The 25847-nt window shown below is 43.6% G+C and overlaps 1 protein-coding gene across 2 annotated transcripts in view; it reads right to left on the bottom strand.

Moving 5' to 3' along the window:
- triqk (triple QxxK/R motif containing) overlaps window positions 1-25847 on the bottom strand; it is an 86058-nt gene that overhangs the window by 55264 nt on the left and 4947 nt on the right. The gene's annotated exons all lie outside the window — the stretch shown is intronic.

Here is a 25847-nt window from a genome sequence, read left to right as displayed (position 1 = left end):
ATACAGCAGATCACTAAAATCCTGGCTAGAGATTTTAAAGAGTGTCTCAAAGAGACATGTGAGAGATGGGACTGAAGATGTTTAGGGAGGGAGGTCTAGTGCAATAGTAAACATGAAAACACGAATAGCTAAACTAACAACTAAAAATTCCAATTCCCACCTTAAAAAAATTTAAATATTTCTATATTCAAAAAATATATAGTTGCATAGCCTTGCAAATTCAAATTATAACAACTGAAATTCAATTGTAATCATCATAATGATTTAAATTTAAAAGCTAATTTGATTCAATTTTGTTTTTGAGACATTACCATGTTAAATCTGGTAAAATTAAGATGACACTGGACAAAACATAAGTGATACTACATTACTAGCCCAAAACGTTAGTTAAAAAAATACATGACTAAACAGCCAAAATCTTGATGTTTAAGTATATTACATGTCCATGGTTATTAAATGTTAATATTGCTTCAACAAAATAAAAATCACATCTCGGATCAATATACTAGAGGCTTTACACTTAACAAAACCTTGTTATGTATGATAAGAAAGCCTTAAATTATATGGGAAGGGATTTTGTGCTCTGCCAAGATGCCGGGGGGCACTATAAACACTGCAGTTAGAAAAGAGTAACTGAAAGCACTTAACTGCTTTAAAGTTGCCTGCAGTTGTCAATCAGAAGAAGGATGTTTATAAAAATTGCAGTTTGGAACAAATGAAGAGGGGCGGGGGGGGGGGGGGGGGGGGAGGAGGATACTTCAGATCCGTTCAACCGTGTAGGGAAAGATAAATAGACCAAGCTCGAGTATGTTATGTAAAGTCATTAAGCTATCAAAGGCTCATTAAAGATACTGAACTGCAAAATTGAATGAAAACAAAGGTTTTCAAAAGGATTTCAAGGGTTTTTAGCTTTCCAGGAAGGTTCAGAGACTTTAAAAATGCATTGTTACAAGAATGGGGCTGAGTGACCAGTTTTGGAGAAGGGAATCCTCCCAGTGAAACTGACTTCTCCTGCCACTTTAAAGGGGTCTTCTCATACTTGCAGCTTCTGAGAGAAAAGGGAATCTTTCTGCAGAATGAAGTGGTCGGGTACAATATTTGAAGTAGTTTGATCTGCTGCCCAACCAACAATACTGGACAAGATTCTCTGGCCGCATGTTTATCAGTGGTGGGAGGTGGCGCGCCGCTCGCTGAGATCTTCTGGTCCCGCCGCTGTCAATGGGATTGCCTAATGATTTCACTCTACACCACCGGGAAACGCGCGGCAGAGGTGCGCCAGGACCGGAAGATCCCACCGGCGTGAATGGTTGGAGAATTTCAGCCACTATCAGTATGCTATATCAGAAATTTATCCATCTCACAGGAGGCCTGTTTATATTGAGGCACATAGCACAAAAAACCCTTCCCATATTTAAGTTGTTTCACCAGAAGGTAAATAAAGGGACAGATTTGTAATAAAAGCACAATTTGTCAAAATGGTAATGTACATAAATTTATTCCAGTCATTGTAATTTTAAAAACACTTTGTTCAGAACATTCTTATTTTTTTGCATTTTGATTCCTACTCTCTGGTTATTTCAAAACTCACAGATGTGTGGGGAGAGCCACAATGAAGGATTTAGTAATGACTACATACATGCAAAGAAAACGAAAGGGACCATGTATTTTCCATCCGGGCTGTACCTAAACAAAGCACTGAGGACAACCTACATTATTAATTCCTTACAGTAGTCATTACCTAATCATGCCTACATGCTGTTCTGTCAGCCTGCCAGTAATAGGCAAGAATCTAACATTAAATGTGAATGGGTGATGTGGGCCAGCCAAACATCTGCCACTCTTCTCCAGGTTAAAATCAAGCCACAAAATAAAATGTTTAATTTTCCATGACTGTCTACCAAATACATTCTAAGTGTATTGTGATCAGCCTGATTCTCCATATACACATATATAAACATAAAGCACCATATTAAAAAAAAGCATTGTTTTTATTTTAACAATTTTCACACATCACTTTTCTTTTCCATCCAGCAAGATGGACCAGCGCAACGGTTCAAACTTTCACGTGACCTGAGAGGTACTGTATAAAGTGAATTTACTGTCCTGGAAAGTAGCACAATTATGACAAGTAAATATCATGCATAAAAATTGTAGTGTTCCTAAGCACCCTACGGGTAGTATCAGAGCATGCAGTGCCTTTCGCTTTGCAATAAAGGCCTGTATTTTGTTCACTTAAATGATCCCTGGATCGTACAAAATAAAATGTACTTCTACAACAACTCGCAGGTCATTTCTCTCAGATCAAAGAACACAAAGAGACAAGAGCAAGGAAAAAATCATTCAATCTAAGCAGGTTATTTATTTCGATCCATGTACAGAACCCTGTCAAACTATTTTCACCTTCCTCTAGCCTTGGTACCAGGTTTGTTTGCCTTTACAATTTGTTGAATCATGTTAACTTATTTTCAAACTTCACCATCACACCCCTGGATGTTATTTTTAAATACTTATCCATTCCTTTTGAAAAAAAGTTACTCTGGACTCTTTCTGGATAGGGCCTTCCATGACCTATAAATCCTTAAAATACATTTTAAGGATTTATAGGTCATGGAAGGCCTATAAACACGGAGTTGGGGGTAGTGTGTTAAAGTGGATTGGGGACTGGCTATCCGACAGGAAGCAAAGAGTCGGAATAAATGGGTGTTTTTCCGGTTGGAGGAAGGTAACTAGTGGCGTGCCGCAGGGATCGGTACTCGGGCCGCAACTGTTTACCATTTATATAGATGATCTGGAGGAGGGGACGGAGTGTAGGGTAACGAAGTTTGCAGACGACACAAAGATAAGTGGAAAAGTGAATCGTGTGGAGGACGGAGAAGATCTGCAGAGAGATTTGGACAGGCTGAGTGAGTGGGCGAGGATATGGCAAATGGAGTATAACGTTGATAAATGCGAAGTTATACACTTTGGAGGAAATAATAACAAATGGGATTACTATCTCAATGGAAACAAATTAAAACATGCTACCGTGCAAAGGGACCTGGGGGTCCTTGTGCATGAGACGCAAAAGCCCAGTCTGCAGGTACAACAGGTGATCAAGAAGGCAAATGGGATGTTGGCCTATATTGCGAGGGGGATAGAATATAAAAGCAGGGATGTCTTGATGCACCTGTACAGGGCATTGGTGAGGCCGCAGCTGGAATACTGTGTGCAGTATTGGTCCCCTTATATGAGGAAGGATATATTGGCATTGGAGGGAGTGCAGAGAAGGTTCACCAGGTTGATACCGGAGATGAGGGGTTTGGATTATGAGGAGAGGCTGAGGAGATTGGGTTTGTACTCGTTGGAGTTTAGAAGGATGAGGGGGGATCTTATGGAGACTTATAAGATAATGCGGGGGCTGGATAGGGTGGAGGCGGAGAGATTCTTTCCACTTAGTAAGGAAGTTAAAACTAGAGGACACAGCCTCAAAATAAAGGGGGGTCGGTTTAAGACAGAGTTGAGGAGGAACTTCTTCTCCCAGAGGGTGGTGAATCTCTGGAATTCTCTGCCCACTGAGGTGGTGGAGGCTACCTCGCTGAATATGTTTAAAGCGCGGATGGATGGATTCCTGAGCGGTAAGGGAATTAAGGGTTATGGGGATCAGGCGGGTAAGTGGTACTGATCCACGTCAGATCAGCCATGATCTTATTGAATGGCGGGGCAGGCTCGAGGGGCTAGATGGCCTACTCCTGCTCCTATTTCTTATGTTCTTATGTTCTTATGTTCTAAAACTCTCCCATCATTCTTCTGCTTATATTGAGTTTTGTAACTTCAAAATGTACAAGGACGTTTCACTCTGAAGGCATTCAGACATTTCTAATTTCTTGACTTCGCAGCACGGCAACACACCTCCAATCCCTTTTCAATCAAGTACTTCTGCCAGTGTGTCAACAGAAGGTTGCACTCACCAAGCAAAAGTGTACCCCACCGTAGTTAACTATCGGTATGAATTAGTCCTAAAGTTCTAATTATTTAAAGGTAGTCTTAATTTATAATCCTGTCTCCTAATTCAACATAGCTAACTATATGACATAGACATATATTTAAAATTCTTTTCATTATTTAAAATAATTGGATCATTCTTCCCATTGGTTTTCTTTGCAATAAACAAATTCAGCTGTCTTGTCCAGCAGTCTTCGCAGTTCATTTACTTAAGCCTAGGATATCTCTTGTTGCCTTTCCAACGAACAACATGATAGATTTGGGTGAAACAAAATGGTCCCAACTTTTCCAAATGTCAACCATTACAGCAGAAGTCTGTTCCTTAAATTAATTCAATATCCTTTCTTGCTCTTAATAACCTCATGTAAAGGTATAGAACGGAATTCTCCTGTCTCACGTGCCCCGCTACCGCTGCCAGCAAGAATAGAGAATTTGGCGCTCAGCCAAATCTCCATTCACTGCAGCAGTACTGGAGAAACCCAGCTGCAGGCGAGGTTGGAGAATTTCAGCCACAGTTCCTGCTATCGATTTTAGCTTCACCTTTCACAAACATTGGGATCAGTCACTCCCTCTGACAAAGTATTTTATGTTCAAGTAACCTATTCTCTCAAGATATTTTTTTTAATTTCTCTTCTGATTCTCTCATGTACCTAGAAGAAATATTCCCTTTATACTACAACAAGAATTACATAGCATTAAATACCTCCGTTAAATATCTCCTTGGCCTTCTGCATCGGTGGGAATAATCCCAATGTTTTATCTCTTCCTTAGTTTGCTATCCTCTTCGTTGTTTCATCCATGACATCATCCTACTCAATTTACATTATATACTCTCGGTCAATCAATAAATACCATTCCCCATTGTATCTTGGTTTCCGAAGTTTTATGCTTTCTATTCTACAGCCAATTACTAAATTGTCATTAATTAAATCTTCGCTTCCCCCTTATTTTTATTAACCTAAATTTGTAAAGAGATCACTTTGTCAATGGCTTTTACTGGTCACTGCTGGTCACAATTCTCAAAACGTAATCTATCAATGCTTGACAGAATGAATTTATGTTTGATCACTTACACAACTTTAAGCTCTATTTTCTTTTGCAATGTTATTGTATAATTTGGAAGTTTTTAAGCAATCTGCCTCAGTATATTAAAAAATGGTACCTAATATCTTACTGTACTTAAAGTCAAGGCACACTGAAAATACTGCATTCTGGTCTACTGTACATTTCTAATTATAAGAGGTATAATACGGTGAGCTAGCTATCCTCCTTCAAAGCTACACAGTAATCTTCGTTCTCTCACACTGCTTTGATGGTTAGTAAACAAAACTCTACAGAAATCCTGGGAGACATCAGCAGACGCTGCCACAGTGTCTAATCAGATAGCCATTTGCATAAAGTATCAAGTGTAATTTAAAATGTGTTGCTGTAGATGTGGAAAGGGAATAATAGATCTATATTGGTATGTTTGAAATGAAGGTTGTTATCAAAAACACATTCCTTTGGGACTGTAACTCATCACCCACTGCACTCTCATAAAGACTAGTTTATACCTCAGAAGGCCAAACTACATTGATATTCTTACACGATTGCTAAAACACTCTAGGAAAGCAGCCCACTGCAGTCTCAAAAAAAATTAAGATTTCTTGCTATATTACTTGTGGGTATGCAAAAGTTATTTGAACATTAATATAACCTTGACCAAATTAAATTGCTGTGGTTCAAACATTAACAAAGTATTTTATCAACCATTCTGCCAATTAGCTTCACTATGCAGGGAATTTGAACTGAAAAGCTTTTGGAAATAGCATTTCAAAGTTATTTTGATCCCAGATATGAAACTTACTGCTTGAATTAAAGGCATATTTTCAAAATGGAGTTTCATATCTACAAATTTGTTGTGAAAAAGCAGGATGCTCATGAATAGTTGGGCAGGTAAATGCATTGTGTATAAAGGAAGGAATATTCCTGGTTCAAACTATGGTCTGAATTATAGTAAGTCAACTTAACCTGGCCAACAACAGCAACAGTGCAATATCTCTGGGTCTGGGGAGTAGTGAGAAGAGGGGGAAAAAATCAGTCATAGCTTTGAGTCCATTCTGAAGAAATTAGGGCTTAGAGATATTCAGGGAAATTTTCCCATCCCGCTGTGCTAATGTTTTAGCGCAGTGGGCTGGGAGATTCAAGCGGCGCCCGATGCAAGGGATCGGGAGGCCGGCAGTGCGAGACCACTGCGCATGTGCTGATCTCGGCACTGACAGATCGCCGCATGCACAGTGGCCCACTCAGCGCTATGTTACCGGCCTCCTAGGCGGGAATAGACCCCGGCATACGAATTTGAGCATGATTCACGCTGAGGCACTCTGCAGTGCGCAGTGTGGGAGATTCTTCTTAAAACTCCCACTGTGATTTACTCCAGTTTCCACACGAATTCAACACTTTGGACTTTTTTGGGAGAATCCCGGCCATTGTTCTCGGTAACACTATTTTTGGAAGCTACTCGTGATAATAGGGATCCAGAACATTGTTTGCTACATGCACGCGTATTTTTAACATGAAATTTGCCAGGTGCCAGCTTAGTGAAGGCAATCTCATGCATGTAGTTAGTGTCCACTGGAAGTATCATGAGTAACCAGATCATGATGTAACTCAACAGGCAACATGGCTCCTATAACACTTTGGAGTCTCTGCTCCAGAGAATACTTTCCTTTAACCTTGCACAAAAATACAAGAATTAGGAACAGGAGTAGGCCATTCAGCCCCTTAAGCCAGCTCCGCCATTCAATATGATCATGGCTGATGCGAATGTGCCCGTAACTCCACTTTCCTGTCTGCTGCCCCCTAATCCTTGAATCCCTTGTTGCTCAAAAATCTTTCTATCTCAACCCTGAATAAATTCAATGACCTAGCCTCCTGTCAGGAAAAAGAAGCAGTTTATGTAATCTATATTGGTATTGTTTGATATTTGAAATAAGGTATAGATTTATGCAAGGTCAATTATGTGTTTCTGTGTAAGAAAGAGTTGAAACCTCAGTTAGTTCATGTTAAACAATGGTGCTTGCATGTATAAGGGCATTGGTTTCATTTCAAACTGTACCTGCTTTGTGTTTAAAGGGTTTACGATGTGAAAACAAACAAGCGTTAAAGAAAGGCTAGGGGGCTGTTGCTTAGCAACCATGGGACCATTTTAGGTTAGAAAGATTTTTTGAATTGAGTTTTAAACTGAACCTAGTAGCAGCTGGAACTAGGTAGCTGAGAAGCAGCAGCTCTCACAGAAACTGCCAGAAGAGAAGCAGGACATGGAGTCAGGGCAAGAAAGCAAGTACCAGAAGCTAAAGAACAGATAGTTCTAGAAATTAGGAGATGAAAAGGAAGTCTCAGGAAGACGTAAGTCAGAACAGACAAAAGGAACCAGGTAATTGAACAAAGTATTGTTCACTGAAGTTAAAGAAACAAGCAGAGAGAAGCTCCCAGTTAAAGACAGAGCTGAAAGGTGCAGACCTGATTACGTTCACCAGCGAGGAGTCAGATATCTGAAGTAATCTTAAGGTTGGTGATATCTTAATACAGTCTGTTCTGAAGCATTGGTGTTCTACTGGCATGGCTAATCTGAGAGATTGTGTGGAAGCTTGAATGCACGTGGCAATCCAAGGCAGAGCAATACTGAAAAGAGATACTGAAATCCTGGAAATGGATCCATGGTGAAGGCACCTTATAGAAAGCATTGTATGGGAGACGATTCCAAGGTGTGTTTTTTCGAAAGTGAAGTTTGGAAACAGTTGTGTGGAAGCAAGAGTTCCAGTGAGACCAATTGGCTCACATTGTGATAATTACCTGGAGGAATTTGATGAGAAATCCGCAGAATTTGTATTGGGTGGCGTCCGCCACCTGGCTTCAGGCTGGGGTGTGTCTGAGCACAGTTAGCCTGTTGATTTACAGGGATTATGTATGTAAGGGGAGCAACATTAGATAAATTTTGTAACTTGTGTTAGCCTTACAAATCTATGTACATTTATGAAGATATAAGTGGGGTAAAGGAGTATTGCATCATAGTCAATCTTTTCATGTTAATAAATACATTATTCTTTTGTTTAATGTTAGTTGACAGTCCTATGACTGTTCATCCATGTTTCTGAAAAAAAATAAAAGTTACGGTCTATTGAGCCAGGTTTCCATTGACCTTCTTGGCCATTAATAACATCAGCTGGGGTCATAACACTCCAATGCTCTCTGAATTCCCGACTTCTGAGAAAAGAAATTCTCTTCGTCTCAGTCTTAAATTGGAAACCCTAATTTTTAAACTGTGTCCCCTAGTTCTAGACTCCCCCACAAGACGAAACAGCCTCTCAGCATCTACTCTGGCAAGTCCCCTCAGGATCTTCAAGTTTTAATGGGATCATTCCAATGAGTATGGCCTAACTTGCTCAACCTTTCCTCATAAGACAACCACTTTATCCCAGGAGTCAGCTGAGTGAACTTCATCTGAACTGCTTTGAAAGCAATTATATCCTTTCCAACGTAAGGAGAGCAAACCGTACACAGTACTCCAGTTGCGGTCTCACCAAGACCTGTACAGCTGGAACAATACTTAGTTACTTTTATATTCCATTCCCCTTGCCATAAACACTAACATGCCATTTGCCTCCCAACTCATTTGCTGTATCTGCATACTAACTTTTGGTGATTCATATACTAGGATATCCAGATCCCTCTATACCAGACAGCTCTGTCATCTCTCTCCACTTAAATAATAATAAATATTCTTCCTGCCAAAGTGGACTCGTTCACATATTCTCACATTATACTCCATCTGTCAAAATTTTGACCACTCACTTAACCTGTGTAAATCCCTTTGTAGACTCTTTATGACCCCACGACAGTTCAAATTCCCTGCATAGTGAAGCTAACTGAAATCCTGGAACTTACTTAGTAGCTATGTTTGTGTCATCAGAAAATTTAGTAACCACACATTTGGTCCTTTCATCAAACTTATTGATATAGATTGCTAAATTGTTGAGGACCCAGCAGTGATCCCTGTGGCACTCCACTCATTACAGCTTGCCAATCTAAAAATTACTCATTTATCCCTACTCTCTCCTTCCTATTAACAAACTGATCCTCTATCCACGCTAATTCTTTTATTCATTCATGGGATATGGATGTCGCTGGCTAGGCACCATTTATTGCCCATCCCTAATTGCCCTTGAGAAAGTGGCGGTCAGTTGACTTCTTGAACTTCGGTAGTCCAAGTATTGTAGGAACACCCACATTGCTGTTAATATGTTACCCTTTACACAGTGAGCTTTTATATTGTATAGTAATCCCTGATGTGGCACCTTATCGAATGCCTCATGGAAATCCAAGTACACCACATCTACAGATTCCCCTTTATCCACCTTGCTTGTTGCTTCCATAAAGACCTTCAAGGCGCCATTCAATTATTCTCGGACATGAATGCACAGGTAAGTGCAATCTCTTGGAATTGAGCGTGGCTAGGAGAATGAACAGAGGCCAGAGTGAGACAAGCTACTGGAAGAGGAAGGAGTGGAAAAGGATTCTTAGTCAGAGGCCACATCCAATCAGGGTGTCCAGTGAGCAATTCTTTGACAGGAGTCTCAGTAATAACCAATGTTTGAGACATCTTCGCTTCACCAACAAGGTCCATACTGAAATTTTCCAAATGCTGCAACCCAACCTCAGAGCAGGGAAAAAAATCACCTTGCCAGTGGCTATGATGGTGACCACAGAAACACAGAAACTAGAAGCAAGAATAAGCAATTCGGCCCTTCGCACCTGCTCTACCATTCACTTTGATCATGGCTGATCATCGAAATCAATATCCTGATCCCCCTTTCGCCCATATCCATTAATCTCTTTAGCCCCAAGAGTTACATCTAATTTCTTCTTGAAATCAGATCACATTTTGGCCTCAACTACATTCTGTGGTAGTGATTTCCACATATTCACCACCCTATGGGTGAAGAAATTTCTCTTCACCTCAGTTCTAAAAGGCTTACCCCTTATCCTTAAACTATGACCCCTAGTTCTGGACTCCCCCACCACTGGGAAGATTCTTTTTGCATTTACCCTGTCTAACCCTGTTAGAATTTTATAAGTTTCGATGAGATCCCCTCTCACTCTTCTAAACTCCAGTGAATATAATCCTAACCGACTTAGTCTCTCCTCATATGACAGACCTGCCAAAACAGCAATCAGCCTGGTAAACCTTCGCTGTTCTCCCTTTATAGCAAGGACACCCTTCCTCAAATATGGACACCAAAACTGCACACAATACTCCAGGTGTGGCCTCACCAATGCCCTATACAATTGCAGCAAAACATCCCTCTCCCTGTACTCAAATCCTCTTGCTATGAAGGCCAACTCGACCTGTTTGACTGAAAGGTTTCATGGCCTTTTTTTTCTGCTGCTAGTCTCAAGTTACCACATTAATTGAATTCGATTTTATAATCTACTAATATGCAATTTGAACTGCTTTCATTGTGAACTGGAGTCATGAGTCATATTGTTATGGATAGTCTGTTTTGCTCAGTAACCACTCTTTGATTTGCTGTAATAACTAAAATAGAGCAAGCGCTGCATATTGCCACCCGGATACTGGGCATTGAACAGCATGATGCACTGCCTATAGTCACATGCTAACTGGACATAAATCCCTTTCAGTTCCAGTACATGGAAAAATTGAGATATGGTACTCATAAAACAATGTACATATAACCAATGGCTGGAAAATAAGTTCCCTGTACCATGGGAAAGTCTACAAATCTTGTAAATCCTTATGCTCGCTATGCCTGAAATGGAGTTATCCCTCTTTAAGCAGAGAGTCTCAATGAACCTCCTTTATGTAACCGTGAACTGCAAACTGTGAGCTGTTGTTAATATTTCCAACATCAGCCTGGAAAGAGCCACTTTCCACTTTTGAAGGAACATAGTCGTGGTCCTGGTTTTAGTGAGGAGCTGAAGGAAATCAGCATTCGTAGAGAAATGGTTTTGGGGAAATTGATGGGATTGAAGGTGGATAAACCTCCAGGTCCTGGTAATCTGCACCCCAGAGTACTTAAGGAAATGACCCTGGAAACAGTAGATCCATTAGTGGTTATTTTCTAAAACTCTTTGGATTCTGGAATGGTTCCTACAGACTGGAGGATAGCTAATGTAAGCCCGCTATTCAAAAAGGGAGGTAGAGACAAAACAGGGAATTATAGACCAGTGAGCCTAAGGTTGGTACTGGGGAAGTTGCTAGAGTCCATTATCAAGGATTTCATAACTCAGTATTTGGAAGGCAGTGGTATAATCAGACAAAGTCAGCATGGATTTACAAAAGGGAAATCATGCTTGACGAATCTATTGGAATTCTTTGAGGGCGTAACTAATAGAGTTGACTAAGGAGAACCAGTGGATGTGGTTTATTTAGAATTTCAGAAGATTTTCGACAAGGTCTCACATAACAGACTAGTATGTAAAGTTAAAGCACATGGGATTGCAGGTAATGTCTTGAGATGGATAGAAAGCTGGCTGGCAAATAGGAAGCAAAGGGTTGGCATAAATGAGTCTTTTTCTGATTGGCAGTCAGTGACTAGTGGGGTTCCACAGTGATCTGTGCTAGGACTCCAACTGTTTACATTATATATTAATGATTTGGAAGAGGGAACTGAATCTGCAGACGATACAAAGTTGGGTGGGAGGGTGAGCTGTGAGGAGAGATGCTTTAGCATGATTTGGACAGGCTGTGTTTGTGGGCATATGCATGGCAGATGCAGTACAATGTGGATAAATATGAGGTTATCCACTTAGACAGCAAAAATAAGGCGGCAGATTATTATTTGAATAGGTTAAATTGAGAGAGGTGGATACTCACAGTCAATGAAAGTAAGCATGCAGGTACAGCCGGCAGTAAAGAAGAGAAATTGTATATTGGCCTTCATAGCAAGAGGATTTGAGTAGTAGAATAGGGATGTTTTAGTGCAATTGTGTAGAGCGTTGGTGAGGCCACACCTGGAGTATTGTGTGCAGTTTATCTGAGGAAGGGTATCCTTGCTGTAGAGGGAGTGCAGTGAAGGTTTACCAGGCTGATTGCTGGCTTGGCAGGTCTGTCATATGAGGAGAGACTAAGGTTAGGATTGAATGCATTGCAGTTTAGAAGAGTGAGAGGGGATCACATAGAAATTTATAAAATTCTAACAGGATTAGACAGGGTAGATTCAGAAAGAATGTTCCTGATGGTGGGGGCATCTAGAACTAGGGGTCATAATTTAAGGATAAGAGGTAAACCTTTTAGGACTGAAATGAGGAGAAACTTCTTCACCCAGAGAGTGGTGAATCTGTGGAATTCACTACCACAGAAAATATATGAGGCCAAAACATTGCGTGGTTTCAAGAAGAACTTAGATATAGCTCTTGGGGCTAAAGGGATCAAAGGATATGGGAGGAAGGCAGAATCAGGATATTGATTTTGATGATCAGCTATGATCAAAATGAATGGCAGAGCAGGCTCGAAGGGCAGATTGGCCTACTCCTGCTCCTATTTTCTATGTTTCTTTGTATGTTTCTATGTAGAATGGGAACTTTCCATTCCTATCCAGGCTAGCGTATAGTTAACTCCAAACCGCATCACATGAAGCCACCTGACAAGCTACTCAGTTATGCAAGCAATTGATGCCTATCATCTTCTCAGCACTATTAATGATAGGCGGTAAATGCAGCCTTGCTAATGCATCCAAGTCCCAAGAATATAAATTTATAAATACATACAAAAAGGGGGTACGGAACAAGTTAGGATCTGTTAAAATGGGCATTAACTGGAGAGCCTGACAATGCAGGAAGAATTCTGGTTGTAGGTACAAGGTGAATATCAGCAAGTTATAGAATTAATGCTAGCTACAGGTAAAACATTGGGACATTATAATTGCTGATAGTTACATAGAGATTGTAAGTAAGTTATGTATCACTTTTGTGTATGTGGGGAATCTAAGTCCAGTTGGCTTTTCGTATTTGTTATCAGTGCAATTTCAGTGTGCGACTACTGGTGAATTAGAAATTGCTCTCATCTTTGAATCCTTGACCAAAATTTGGTATCTCTCTTCTATAAACTCGATTTCCCGTCATTGTCAGCTCAAGGGTGGCCTTTTATTCCTCAGAACTTCTTGCACAACAACTGCTGGGACTAAACCGTGAACAAACATACTCAAAACAGGGGGCCCAGCATTTTTTTTTAGGTAAATACAATAACATTTGGTTAATGTAGTCAAACACCACCGATGCTCAGTAGCAGCAGTGTGTACTATCTACAAGATGCTCTGCAACAATTCACCAAAGATCCTTAGACAGCACCTTTCAAACCCACAACCATTTCCATCTCGAAGGACGAGGGCAGCAGGTCCATGGGAACACTATCGCCTGCAAGTTCCCCTCCGAGTCACTCACCATCCTGACTTGGAAATGTATCGCTGCCGTTCCTTCACAGTCGCTGGGTCCAAATCCTGGAACTCCCTCCCTAATGGCATTGTGGGTGAACCCAGAGAACATGGACTGCAGCGATTCAAGAAGGCAGCTCACCACCACCTTCTCAAGGGCAACTAGGGATTGGCCATAAATGCTAGCCAGCCAGGGATGCCCATGTCTCCCGAATGAATAAAAAAAATGCCTCTTCTGAACTTAAGGCACCTTGCACATCCACCAAATGCAAATATTATAACTGTAATCCTAGGTCATACCAGAGAAAGATCAGGGGTTCAAACTTCTGGACCATCTGAGATGTCACTAAATAATATCTTTATGCTAATTTATAATAGCTGAATATTACTGAAACATGAATACATTAGCAAAAATATTAACATAGAATTGGGACTAAGTCACAACTTGTGCGGGTGTAAGATGTCATTTGCAATAGAAAATTTTATACATATATGCAAGTAGGCAGGAATCTGGATAATAAAAGTAATATTAATTTCAGAAATTAAGTTGCCTATCAGCTACGAAACATGACTGATTCACATAATTTAGATGCTTCCACCATTTTCCTTTTTCTTTATTTGAATCTTGTTCTGACGTATAACCTCCTTACTTTCCTTCTCAGTTTTCAAGGCAGAATATTCTGGGATATGGACTTAATTAAAGGGCACTAGTCTGTTTTATAAAAATATAGGAATGTACAAGACCATTATGACCCATCTGGTCAGTTCCAGTTTATGCCAAAAGAACTATGTCTATAGGTCAGTAATTGTCATGCCACTCTGTAATTGTCAATTATAAATTTAATCTTTTCCTACAAGGACTGAACTCTCCATATCTTATTGTTCACCTAACAGCCCAGCTGAGTGGTGAATTTACATTTTACACACTGTTAAACATCTTGCAAAGACTACAAATTGCTTTGTAAATTATCAGCTTTCCAAAGCTTTAATATGTGCTTGCAGCATTAAGTGGCAATATCAAAATGCATGAACTTCCCTTACCAAATACTGATTTGTCACCTGTGAAACAGTTGGTAGCACGCTCACCTCTGGGTCAGAAGGTTCTGGGTTCAAGTCCCATGTCCTGGACTTGAACACAAAAATTAAGGCCGACACTCCAATACAGTGCTGAGGAAGTGATGCATGGTCAGAAGTGCCTCATCTTCATTTATTTATTAGTGTCACAAGTAGGCTTACATTAACACTGCAATGAAGTTACTGTGAAAATCCCGCAGTCATTACACTCTGGCACCTGTTTGGGTACACTGAGGGAGAATTTAACATGGCCAATGCACCTAACCAGCTCATCTTTCCGACTATGAGATGAAATCGGAGCACTCGGAGGAAACACACGCAGACACGGGGAGAAGATACAGACTCAGCACGGACAGTGACCCAAGTCGGGATTTGAATCCAGGTCCCTGGCGCTGTGCAGCAGCAGTGCTAACCACTGTGACTGTGCCTCTCAGGTGGATGCAAAAGATCCTATTTTGAAGAAGAGCGGGAAAGTTACCAATTGTCTTGGCAATATTTATCCCTCAATCAGTATCACAAAAACAGATCATCTGGTCATCATCACATTTTCTTGGAGCTTGCTGTGTACAAACTGGCTGTTACATTTCCTACATTACATAAGTGACTACACTTCACAAGTCATAGGCTGAAAAATGCTCGCATCGTCGGCCATGCAACCCTCCCCCCCACGGCCTGATTGCTGGCCCCCCGAACATGCCCGACCCAGCCCTGACCGCCCCCGCAGCCCCGATCTCCGGATCTCCTCCATTCCCCGCAGCCTCGAGCCCTCCTCATCCCCACTGCAGCCTAGACTCCCCCCCCCTACCCCACACCTGATAGCCAGCCCCAATCGCTTGCCTCCCTTTCTCTGTCACTCAGCCCAAATGCAGAGTGGCAGCGGGAACCCCCAGCCCACCAATCGACCTCCAGAGGCCCCGCCCCATCAGGCCTCAGCCCCATCAGGCCCCGCTCTCTTGGCACTAGCCCATGCCTGATGGGCAGTGTCAATATGCCCCCTGGGCAGTGCCAGGGGGTCCAGTTTGGCACTAGCAAGGTGGCAATGCCCAGGGGGTAGCCTCCAGTGCCCGACCCTCTGGGGAGCCTCGATTGACCCCTCCCCCTTCACTCCAGTAGGGTCGGGCCGCCAGCTCCCCACAAGTGGGGAGCAATATTAAACACAGCGGGAGGGAACCACTCCTGGTGGGGAGGGGGGGTGAGGCTAGCGCGCATGGAGATTTCAGTCCCAGAAATTGGCGCAGAGCTGATGGCGCCAGAAATCTGGCTGCCGGAGATGCGCGGAGGCCATGGCACCCAGCAGGGAGCCCGCAAAAGCAGCGCAGCGGGATGGGAGAATCAGCCCCACAGTGTTTAATGGAAATTAACAGACTGAGGTTCCAATCTGTCCTGACCACTAGAATATCATTGGTTGCCTGGAAACAGTATTTCAAGACATTTTGCAAGAAGACGTCAGATAAGTTACCAAAAAGTTTAGTTCCACAATCAGCCATGTGTTATGGCATCAATGACCCAAGCCCATCTTCTGAGTGGTGGAGAACAAATGCCGGGATGCCCTCTCATGAGCAGCACGAACCAGTAGGATAATTTTTTTGTTGAGGGACATAATCCCAACCAGTGACCTGTCTGGCTCTGTTGGTAGCACATATGCCCCTGGTTCTGAACATGAGTGGGCAGCACTAGATCAGGTAGAGTGCACAGATAAACAACAGCAAGTCATAGTAAAGAGATGATGAAATTACTGGCCAGATGGCCCAGGAGCTGGCATTACAATGCTTTGCACTCTTGAAAACCATGATACCCTGGGAAAGTTATTTCCCCTGGTCACTCCTTCCCACAAGGAAAGTGATGAACTTGTTATGCCTTGCAAACAAGAAGACCTCTGTCACTCGCTTGATATATCTGTGTACAGCTTTTTTAGCATATCTTGCCAGTTTTTTCATGGAAAGATGCTGTGGCACAAATGTTTAACGTAAAGTGATCTGGCAAAGGTTGTCTGCAAGTCTGCCTCCAAAAATGGCACACTATGAGCCCGATTTTACCAACAATTTACGCCCGTTTTCGGGCACGAAATCGCGGTAAAGTCAGGTGTGAGGCCTTTATCGCGATCTGCACCCGCGTCCGCGCAGATCGGCACTTGACCGAGACCCACGAATGGCGGGGATCCGTTCCGCGTCCAAATCGGGCGCAACGATGATTTAAATTGAATTAATGAACCGCCCGCCCAACTCAATCAGCATTTCCCCCTTTACCACCGCGTTTACCAGTCTGGAACCGCGCTTTTAGGGACCTGCTAAATAAAAGTCTGAGTCGGGTGCTCCAGCCTCTGAAGAGCGCATTCAGAGCTTCCAACGGCTCTCTGACTCAGATCGGTGGTGGGGGGGAGGAGGGAGGCGGGTCAGATCATTCTCTGGCTGGAGGGGGGAGGAGGGGAGTGAGGCCAGATCGTTGTCTGGTTGCAGGGGGGGGGGAGGAGGAGTCGGGTCAGATGTATCTCTGGTGGGGAGGGGGGGGGGGGGGGAAGGGCTGATCGTTGTCTGGTGGTGGGGGGGGGGGGGGGGGATGCGGATCAGATGTTCCTCTGGAGGGGAGGGGGAGTGAGGCCAGACCATTCTCTGGGGGGGGGGGCAAGTTCGTTGTCGGGGGGGCGGGGGGGGGGGGGGGGGGGGGGGGGTGAGGAGTGAGGCCAGATCGTCGTCTGTGTGTGTGTGTGGGGGGGGGGCGCCAGATTGTTATTGGGGGGGGGGGAGTGAGGCCAGATCGTTGTCTTATGGGGGGGGGGGGCGGCAGGGGAGGAGGGAGGCGGGTAAGATGTGTCTCAGGGAGGGGGGGACAGATAGATCTCTGGTGGGGGGGGGCAGATGGATCTCTGGTGGGGGGGGCAGATGGATCTCTGGTGGGGGGGGCAGATGGATCTCTGGTGGGGGGGCAGATGGATCTCTGGTGGGGAGGACAGATGGATCTCTGGTGGGGGTGCGGGGGGTGCAGGGGTGTCCGCTGCCACTCTGCAGGTGATCGGTGGGGGGGGAAGGGGGCAGGGGTGGCGATCATTCTGGGTAGTAGGGGGGTGAATAAGTGACACACACACACACATCACTGTCCCCCTTATCCGCCACCCCCCGCTACCCAGATCGATCGCCATCCCTGCCCCCCTCCCCCCCACCAATCACCCGCAGAGTGGCAGCGGACCTCCCTGCGCCCCCCACAACCCCACCAGAGATCCATCTGCGCCCCCCCCTCCCCGAGATACACCCTCTCTCCCGCTTGTCACTCCCGGGCCGCTTTCTCTGCTTTCGGCGGCTCGGGAGCGATCCAACACGGGCGCGCTTTTTCCAATTTTTTTCTAACTGCGCATGCACAGTTGAGCTCCGATTGTTCCGGCAGCGCTAAGCCCCGCCCACAGCGCGAATCGGGCTGGAGATGGCTGAGAGCGTATGGGGGCACTTGAAAGCAGGTTTCCAAGTCGGACCTGTACTACGCCCAGATTCGGCACTTAGAATGAAAATGGTAAAATCGGGCCCTATGAGGTGAATGTGGTAACGAAGGGCCTCTCCTCTGAGGTACTCAAGAAGGATCATCTGGGGAGTGAATGAGAGTCCTGAGGTAAGAACAGGTGTGCAAATACTGCACAAGGAACAGTCGATCCTGCCTCTCTTGTGCATCAAGAACTACCCTTCCTCCAAAACTAGCACCAACTGAAAGAGTTTCCTTCCTGACTGTTGTAAAAGTTTGGAAATTAAATCTCAAAATATCAGGCTTAAATCGCAACAAAAATTTAATGCAGTAATGAAAATGTCGATAAATAGGGAAATCAGGAGAAACAGTTTGCTTTCTGTCAGCAGCACAACTAAGTGCTTTGGCCACATCTTTTGTTTTTGTTGTTTCTTTTCTTGCCCCATCACTATTTTCTTTGGCCTTGGAAAGATTAACTTTTCTGTCATTCAATATCTCCTTATTTTCACCCTGTCATAGACCATCCGTTTTGTCCTTGTCCCACCCACCGCATGCTCAAAACCCATTAAATTTCTAACTTTCCTCAGTTCTGATAAAAGGTCACAGATGTGAAACGTGCACTATTTCTCTCTCCACAGATGATGACTGACCTTCTGTGAATTTTCTACTTTATTTCAGGAGAAACTTGTTCACTCAAGATGCAGTAAGAATGTGGAACTTGCTACCTTAAGGAAAAGCTGGGCGAATAGCATAAATGCATTTAGTGGAAAGCTGGGTCAGCACGAGCTAAGGTTGCCAAAGCGCGCAGAATGGCCAGAACCCCCGGAATTGGCTTCAATTCCCAGCAATTGCATTTTGTGAGCATTTCAGTTCCCAGCAACAGCAGCAGGCCTGTCCGCCAGCCAGCCTCAGCCCAGGCTCGGGCACCACCTGACATTCCCTATGTCAGGGACAGGCCACAAGCCAATTATAGCCTGTGTTTTTGTAATGTTTGACCTTCCTATGTCAGGAACCTCCTCCCTCACCCACAGAAACATCCAACTCAGCTTCAGCGGAGGGGACTTAAGAGAACTATCTGAATGGCCTACAGAGGGCGTGATCTGTGTTCCAAACAGTTGAGGCAAAGTCCACTCGGGCTGCAGAACTGGTGGAAAGGAGCCAAGGCTAGGCTCGGTCAGATGCTGGTATATTGATTAATTAGTGTTATTAATGTTATAAGCGTTGAATTGAGTTTGTGGTAACTGGGCAGACTTTGTGTGCAATGGACAGGGGAAGGAATTGTTCTGACCGAGCAGTGGAATTTAGGGGAGGCAGGTTCATTCCCTCTCATTCAGCATCACAAGCCTTTTCTCTAGCTTCACCCGCTTGCACCACACTGTCAGCTTCCCATTACGTCACTTCTGCTGCCATCTCCTGGAATGAGCCCAGCCAGAGTTGACAACACTAACATGAGGGAGAAAGGACTAGCAGGATATGCTGAAAGGGTTAGAAGAGATGTAGGAGGACATTTTTGTGAAGCACAAATACCAGCATAGACCAGTCATAGAATCCCTACAGCACAGAAAGAGGCCATTCGGCCCATCGAGTCTGCACTGATCACAATCCCACCGAGGCCCTATCCCCATAACCCAACTTATTTACACTACTAACCCCTGACACTAAGGGGCAATTTAGCATGGCCAATCAATCTAACCCGCACATCTTTGTACTGTGGGAGGAAACCGGAGCACCCGGAGGAAACCCATGCAGACACAGGGAGAATGTGCAAACTCCACACAGACAGTGACCCAAGCCAGGAATCGAACCCGGGCCCCTGGCACTGTAAGGCAGCAACCTGTGTGCCACCATGCCGCCCCAAAGTCGGGTTGGATGGTCTGTTCCTATGCTGTTGACTCAATGTAATTCTACCAATATACTTACTAATAAAGTTATTTCAGCAGTTACAATATCAACCACATTAATAAAGGAGCAGCAACTTATCCAACAACTTTTCTGAAATGTTGATTCTGTTTTGTCGAATACGACATGTCAGGAGTTCACAAAACTGTCAGAATGGACCGAATGTGCTGCAGGAAAAGGGGATTCCTGATGCTCCTGATCATCACCATTCACTGAACTAATAATTTAATACTTGGCAATCCATTTGCAACTGACTCTTTTAGAAGTCCCTTGGGATTGAGGATGACTTGCTTCCTCTCTGGCTCAATGGGTTGAGATGACTGATGAGCCCATCGTACAATTTGTAGACTCTGTCACATATGGAGCAAATGGTGTTTGAAGGATTGGGTAGATGGGTTGTTTGGAGGTTTATGCGCTCCCCCCAATAACTTTACTTCCTAACCATATCTCTTAATGCGTTGTCACAAATGAACCTTCTCCATTTGGTCAGGCACAAGCCAAGGTCTCCCATGAGTCAGGGTTATATTTGAGCTCTTCAGGACTGCTGTGTGGACATGCCTAAAGCATTTCCACTGTCCTCCTGGGAGTCGCCTGCCACGAACGAGTTCAGAGTAGAACAATTGCTTCGGGAGTCTGGTGTCAGGATGGATAGGGAGGTATATGAGTTGTAATGGCTGAGGCAAGGGGAGTGGGTCGGGGGTGATGGGGTGCAAGGACTAAGGGCCTCATGTTTAACAAAACGACTGGGACAAGGTCCCCAAGGTGGGCTTTTAAACAACTTGGTTCGGCACTCGACAGACCCTGCAGCCATTTCCGATCTGAATCCTGGGGGCAGTGGCCCTGACTCTACCCGACATCCATCTCCCCAGAATGAAAATCTGGTCTGACAAGGGCACTTTTATCTGAGGTGGATGCGTCAAGCCAGCAAATTCCCTGACTTGTGCATTTGCCTCGGGAACAAAAATCCAGACTAGAGCTGAGAGTTCTACGACTCAACCAAGTTTGACCCTTGATTTTCCATTAGCTTAATCTATCTCATTTTATTCAATAGTAAATACTTTATAACGCCACTGTGCAGTTGCTAATCCTGTGAATGCCTATAATGCTCTAATCCTTGTAATTTGAAAAACGAAACAGAAAGACCTACAAAACCAGATCTCAAGCTAAGCATAAAATAGTTCCACAGATTAGTCTGTGATTTTAGTGATGACCTTCAACCCGTTAATTTATTTTTATATATCTTCTTATCAGTCATCAATGAACAAACTGAGAACCGACCCAGACCTCAATGTCTATGCTGTTCCTGAACTTAATATGCAGCAGCAGATCCGGATAGTGAAATGACTGAAAAGATGGCAGATAATAATAGATTGCTGAAACCTGTCACAATTCTCCTTATCATTCACAGCAGACAAATATTCTTCAAGTTTCCTGCCACAATCATGAATATTACTGGGTGAGAACTCACTCGTTACAAAACAAAGATTTTAAACCGCACTGAATAATAGGTCAGTCGAGTGTACGAAAGTGATCTTGGTGAATCCAACTTTTGACCTTTTCCTCCACCAATGCCCGAAAGCAGCCAAGGTTTCCTTTCAGCTTGTCTCTTGAACGAAAGGAACAATACCATTCAAATGTACCAAATAAACAAATGGTTGAGTCACTGCCTGAGAAATGTGGCTACATACGCTATTGTACCACTCTGTAGAGCCAGATAAAGAATTATATGTACTCCTCACTCTTGCCTACTGATGGTATACATATCCAAGAGGTTACAAAAATGCACCCTTTGAAAACTGTGACATTCTGCTTAAAGGCTTCTAATAGAATTATACAGTGCAGAAGGAGGTCATTTGGCCCATCATTTGGCCCATCGAGCCTGCACCAACAACAATCCCACCCAGGCCATAACCTCTTGACCCCACGTATTTACCCTGCTAGCCCCCTGACATTAAGAAGCAATTTAGCAAGGGCAATCAACCTAAACTGCACACCTTTGGAGTGTGGGAGGAAACCAGGGCACCCAGAGGAAACCCACGCAAACACAGGGAGAATGTGCAAACTCCACACAGACAGTGACACTGTCTACTTCACGAAGGATAATTCTGGATCAATGTAAGTGAAATGTCGAATTATCTATAATCAGCTTACCAAATAAATGATCACTTCGCTAAGAACTACTTAAATATTCAGTTATCCCAACCACTTCACAGGTCCTTGATTTGCCCCTCAATGTTTACTTAGTTTTCAGGATTGGCATGCATCTGACTAGTTCAGATTACAGTTTTCAGTCAATGTTAGTGAAAACCAATGAGAAAGAGCAGTGCTAGTTAATAACAGCAGCCAGGAACAGAATGTATACATGTCAATCCATAAAGCCAGAAAATGACGATCGCTAGACCACAAGGACTCTTCATTCTGGTCCCCAGTTCACAATGGCATTCTTCCTCCTGCTCACTCAATTCACACCATCAATCCACCAGCATGGGATTCCTCCGAGCGCTCCGGTTTCCTCCTACACTCCAAGGATGTTTGAGTTAAGTTGATTGGCCATGCCAGGGGGATTAGCAGGGTACATCCATGGGGTTAAGGGGATAGGGCCTGGGAGGGATTGTGCAGGCTCAATGGGCCGAATGGCCTTCTTCTGCACTGTAGGGATTTTATGATTCTATGTATCCTCTTCCCCTCCCATTCATTAGCACTGGACCCCACTGTCCTTATTGGCATACTCCAACCTTTCCACAGTTCACTCCAGTACCTTCATCTTCTTAATTAATTCTTTCCTCCCTTGACCACAATGGGACTTTTCCTCTCAGTGCTACACACGATGTCTACCTGCTACCGAGTAAGAAATGTTACATTTACACATTTGCAGCCAGGTTCCATCCATTGAATTAGCAGCAGCAGATCAGAACAGGCACTGACTATTCCAGGAGATTTATAAGTGTTAACAATTGCACTAGACTAAGCCTAGATGCACAGTAATACCAACCCAACTTGAACATGTACAGCTCTGTTCCTCCTCTGCTACTAGGTTAAAATCTAAAAGCTCCCTAGTTAACAGCACTGGGGAAGTACCACAAATACCTTCACCACATAAACTGCAGCAGTTCAAGAAGGCAAACCACCACCTTCTCAAGGGAAATTTGGGATGATCAATAAATGATGTCCTTGTGAGCAGTGCCCTGATCCAAAGAACCAAGTTTTTTAAATGGCCTATGCCAAACAATGCAGTTCCCAGCTGTACTGTTCACGTACCAGCTTCAAGAAACTTGGCCATATTGTAATAATCATAAGCTAATTTAGTCAGCTGCTGTGTTGATTGAAATTTGGCAGAGCCAGATAACTATCAATGTAAGATAATTCAACAAGTTATGTGGTTGTGAGGCACGTTCTGGAACTGATAGATCCATTACACAGAAGTAGGATAAGACTATTGTTTGCAATCATGGATCACATCATAGAATCCCTACAGTACAGAAGGAAGCCATTCAGCCCATCGAGCCTGCACTGACAGCAATCCCGCACATGCCCTATCTCTGTAACCCCACATATTTACCCTGCGAATCCCCCTGACACTAAGGGGCAATTTAGCATGGCCAATCAACCTAATTCACACATCTTTGGAGTGTGGGAGGAAGCCAGAGCACCCGGAGGAAACCCACGTAGATGCAGCGAAAACGTGCAAACTCCACACAGACAGTGACCCAAGGCCAGAATTGAACCCGGGTCCCTGCCGCTGTGAGGCAGGAGTACTAACCACTGTGCACCGTGCATGGTAGTTTGCATCTAGTTGCAGTTTTGTTTTAAATCTAACATGTCATTAGTTGCCAAGCCAGTTCATGATTCTGATCCAACGATTATTATTAATATAACTAATTCACATTAGTAGATAGACTACTGAATACTTTATTGGACAAATTAAGTGTTGAACAATTGCTTGAAAAATATATCTGATGAAGAATTTAGTCATTTAAAATGACATGGCGAGGTCAACCTTCAAGCTTCAACTTAGCTGAATGTGTATTTCTCATAGACTAATCCGTCCTAATGGCTTTGCACATATTTGTATTAAAATGCTACAGCTCTCTCAAAACACAGAAGGGATGAAGCTGTGCTATAAAGAACAGGTTCACGTTCTAAACATTATTGTAACAATTACTATACCTACATTTCTTCAGGTTGAGAAGCATAACACTCTAAGAACAATATTAAAGGTCGTCTCCAAGCTTGCTTTGATTACCCAGCTGAACATTAAATTGAACAGATCGAGCATTCAGGGCAGCAAGGTGGCACTCAGGTTAGCACTGCTGCCTCACAGCACCAGGGACCCAGATTCAAGAGAGGCCTTGGATCACTGTCTGTGTGGCGTTTGCACGTTCTCCCCGGGTTTCCTCCGGATGCTCCGGTTTCCTCCCACAGTCCAACAGTGTGCAGGTTAGGTTGATTGGCCACGGTAAATTGTCCCTTAGTCTCAGGGAGATAAGCAGGGTAAATATATGGTGTGACAGGGATAGGGCCTGATTGGGATTGTTGTCAGTGCAGGTTCGATGGGCCAAATGGCCTCTTTCTGCACTGTGGGGATTCTACGATTCTGTGATTCAGCACTGTTTCCTTTCAGAACATATATGTCCTTAAGACAAGGTTATAAACAGTTCAGTAACTCTGTACCTTATAACTTTGATTCTAGGCCAGGACTGATCATCTTTTTTCCTTGCATCTTTCAAGCACACAGACCATCCACGTCATCGAAAGACACTGTGAGCCATTTTTCCATACACCTTCCAACTTGGAAACGTTGTGAAAAAGCTATTCAATTTAGCCTCCTTAACTTCACTGCAGGCCTTTCTCTCTGTGTCTCTTTGTTCCCGACTGTGGTTCTTTGTTGCATACAGAACCCTCTTTCGGTGCTTGCTCTCCCATCAGCCAGACTTATTCTGATGCAACATCAAACTTTTCTGCACTTAGGACTCAAGCTGCCTTTAAGCACACTCACTCACTCTCCTGCCCTCAACCTGAGTTGTCTCTCCACTTGGTTACTGGCGTTTGGTGATTTGTGTACACGGACAATCTTTGTTCCTCAAGTTTCCAGTCCCTGGCAATTAGGAAAAGGCTGAAAACAATTGAAAGGTAGGACCTGTACCCAGCAGAACCAATCAAACCAGCTCAGAGGCAAAATTGGAAGCTGTCAGAATTAGACATTACCTTCCTGCACAGCTGTTTGCTTGTGAATCTGAGGTAGTGGAATATTAAGTTGGGGTAATGACAGCTTGGGGTAATGGGGTAATGACAGCTTTGATTGTGTTCCGTGTTTATCCACAAAAAGTGACTGGGAGAGAGAAAATATATAAAAACTCTTACATCCACATCAATTTCCGGTGTTTTTTTAAATGATTAACTTCTATATTTCGCATTTATAATAAAAAAGAACAGCATAAACCTGACCTACTGATTGTAAATCTAGTCCCCGAGTTCCCATGACTCTTTCCAAGTGTTTTCTGAAAATTTATTTCAACTACTTCAGCTCAGCAAGAGTCATATACTAAAACGTTAAACTCTGTTTCTCTCTCCGCAGATGCTGCCAGATCTGCTGAGTCTTTCCAGCATTTTCAGTCTTTATTTTAGATTTACAGAGTCTGCAGGATTTTGCTTTTCTTTTAGATTCATTTCACTTTGCTGTGAGCAAAAGCAAGCACTGTGTACCTCTCCATGGAAACAGCACCTGCTGGGATTGCCAAACTTGCTGGACTGTCCAGGAGTCTTCAGGAATCAGTCCTTGATCTCCATGGCACTGCTGTGGTGGTGACCAGAGATAAAGGCTCTTTACCTTTTGCTTTCAGCCAATGAGCAATATCTTCACGAGCCGCTGCCAGTCAACCAGCTTGCTACACTTTCAATGAAATTATGGTGTTGGTAGCGGAAGAGGCAACTTGAAATTTTTAAGAGAGGCTTAGCAATAACCTGAGCCAGGAATGCCTGTAGGATAGGGAAAAATCATTGACACATAGCCAGTCA

This window comes from Mustelus asterias, chromosome 7 (assembly GCF_964213995.1).
Source record: "Mustelus asterias chromosome 7, sMusAst1.hap1.1, whole genome shotgun sequence".
Classification (NCBI taxonomy): Eukaryota; Metazoa; Chordata; class Chondrichthyes; order Carcharhiniformes; family Triakidae; genus Mustelus; species Mustelus asterias.
The sequence above is the reverse complement of the archived record's forward strand: the minus strand, read 5'-3'. Positions and strand labels throughout refer to the sequence as shown.